Source organism: Triticum dicoccoides, chromosome 3B, assembly GCF_002162155.2.
Source record: "Triticum dicoccoides isolate Atlit2015 ecotype Zavitan chromosome 3B, WEW_v2.0, whole genome shotgun sequence".
NCBI classification, from domain to species: Eukaryota; Viridiplantae; Streptophyta; class Magnoliopsida; order Poales; family Poaceae; genus Triticum; species Triticum dicoccoides.
In genome coordinates this window covers 550203809-550206777 of record NC_041385.1, presented here as the reverse complement: position 1 = coordinate 550206777, position 2969 = coordinate 550203809, and positions in this window count along the sequence as shown.

The following is a 2969-nucleotide window of genomic DNA, read 5'->3' as shown; positions in this document are numbered from 1 at the left end:
AGGAGGTGGGGCGCAGTGGGGTGGGCGCGGCCCTGGCTGAAGGAAGGAGGTGGAGGGAGTGGGTAGAGGGGACAGGTCATGGGGTGGAGGCAGTTTCTTGGGTTGCTGTGCGGTCCGGTCATATGGATTGAGTAGTATAGAAGTGTTAGCAGAATAAGATTAGGGTGTTAGTAGAATAAGGTTTTAAGGGGTGTTATCATAATAGACCCACCCTATATATATACATACATACATATATATATACATATATATATATATATATATATATATATATATATATATATATATATCAAAAGGCCGCACAGGAGGCACAATAACACTTTCGGGCGAAAGTATAAACATAGCCTCTATAATTAAAGTAGAATTGTTTTTACAATTGAACGACTTGTCACTCGAACATGACACTCTTCGAGCACTGAGCCTCTATTAAACGAGAACCTTCTGTTACCTGCTCCAAATAGTGCTCGGCTGGATCCTGGCTTCCTGTCGGATTCTGGGTTGCAATGATGGTGGCCTCCATATCCGTCCAATATGTTTTAACATGGGCAAGAGCCATCCGCGCATCCTCTATGCACGCCGACCTCTTCATGGCATCGATTCGTGATACGGCGCCAAGGAATTGTTGCACTAAACCAAAATAACTGTCCGGCCTCAGTCCCTTCAGCCATAGATGGTCTATTACAAACCTCATTGCAAGACCGGACAACCTATGGAGCTCGGCCACATCGTCCATCCTTTCACTCAATGACAACGGGCGCGTTGGAGCACTGAATTGCGACCAGAACAGCCTTTCTACTTCACTATCTTTTTGATCCTTAAAAAACTTGGTCGCATCAGCCGTACTTTTTGCCAGATCCGCATACGCGTCTGGAGCGTTCCAGAGCCGATCCAGAGGAGCGTACTTTCGATCTAAGAACTTCATCCGCAACAAATAGGGGCTTCCAGCTGCGATTTCTCCGGCCTGTCGAAGCTCCTCCCGCGCATCCCTAATTTCGGAACGCGTCTCCTTAGCCGCATCAAGGGCCTTCTTCAGGTCAGCCGACTTCGCTTGATTCTCCTTTTCAAGGATCTCATACCGGCCGGTGGCGTCTCTCAGCTCCACAGCCATCTCGGCTATTTTATCTTCGCTTCGATGATGAGCAGCCTGTTCGGCTCTTAAATCTTCAGCCGCCTTTAGGGCAGCCGCATTGCTAGCCCAGGCTTGTTCCTTGGCTAGGGCAAGTTCCTCCCTCAAGGCCTCCACGGCAGCAGCTCCGCCTGCAGCCAAAGCATATCACATTAAATTTATGCTCCTCCTAATATTTCCTAAAACAAATAAGGAAAACAGAGCACATACTCTATGACTCGTCAAGCCGCTCATTCACAAGCGTGATGTCGGTGTCCACAACTTCAATCTTTCGCCTCAGTTCGGCGAGTTCAGCGGTCCGGTCTACCATCGGACCCTTAGGCACCTGCGCATGAATGCAGTGCGATCATTACTTGAGAGTGTGATCCTCCGTTTGCTGCCTAGGGTTGGCAACCAGAGTCTCAGGGGCTACTATCTATATGGAGCACGCCTGGCGCGTGCGGTACAACCAAAAAATTACGTATTTCGTTACGTACCTCAAAGCCTTTGAGCAGGCTCGTAAAAGCTTCATTCAACCAGCTTGTGGCGGACGAAATCTTCTCAAACACCATACCCATTAACATACGGTGATCTTCCGAGAGAGCAGCTTGCTCCAGAAGGCCCGTCGGTGTGTTTGGTCTGTCGCCGGACTATACCGGACCCTTCTTATTGCCCCCCGCGGGAGCCGAGCACTCCGGGCTCAGGGCGGCCGAAGTGTTAGTTTCTGGCCTCGGCGAATCTGGACTCCTCCGTGACGACACCTTAGGGTCGCCCGCCCCATGGGGCGGAGAGGCAGGTGGGGTTTCACTCCCCATCATCTCCGGAAGAAGATCCCCCAAAGATGAACTCTGTCGAGAAGAGCTACTAGCCGGACTGCAAAGGATGGATCCTGGTTATTGTTCTTGGAGGAGGAAGCAGTAGCTTTATATTTATTATTAACTTACAGCTTGGTGGAGGGCTGGCCCGTTTGTGGGCACGGCGCGGGGAGGACGCCCTCCGGGGCAGGGCCCCCTGGTGAAGTTTTCATCCCTTGTTTAGGCACCTCCATTTCCAAGTCTTCGGAGGCGGCCCTCTTCTTCCCGCGGAGGGAGGAGACCTTAGATTCCCCTCCCTGACTATCCTCCTTCGTGGAGACAGTAATTCCCCCGGTTTGGATGTGCAATGTGTGAAGCTCTGCTTCTCTATTCTTCCCTTCGTCTTTCCTCGAGGGCACTTGACTTAGCACATGACTAACCATCTTGGCTATTGCAGGACTAAGCGAGCCTTCGGGAAGTGGTGCCGGACACCTGATTCTCTCCGCCTTGCTGAGCCAATCCTGGCCGCGGATGGTTTTCAGAATAATGTTGCGATAAATATAAACGAAGTGTTCGGTTTCATGGTTACTTACTTGGGCATCTGGGTGGTTGCAGCTCAGGCCCGCATGCTCGGTGGTGTCCAGACACTTTACTAGTGGTCCGAAGAATGACCTATACATCCCTTCGAGCGTCATGCCGAAGAAGTGCTGAATAGTTCGCGGACCTTCTGGGTTGAACTCCCACATCCGGAGAGGCTGACGTTTGCACGGCAAGATCCGTCGGACTAGCATTACCTGAATTATGCTGACAAGACTAATGTCCCTCTCAAGAAGCTCCCGAATGCGGCTCTGCAATGTCAGTGTGTCATTAGCAGGCCCCCAGTCCAGTCCCAAGTTGGCCCACAACGCTAGTTGAGGCGGAGGGCCCGAGCAGAAGTCGGGAGCACCAGCCCACTTTGTGCCTGTGGGAGCCGTAATGTAGAACCACCTCCGGGAAGAAGCCCTCTGGCCATGGGGCATCGATGTTTCTGCTTATTGCAGCGCCTCCGCACTCCGCGTGTAGCCCCTCGA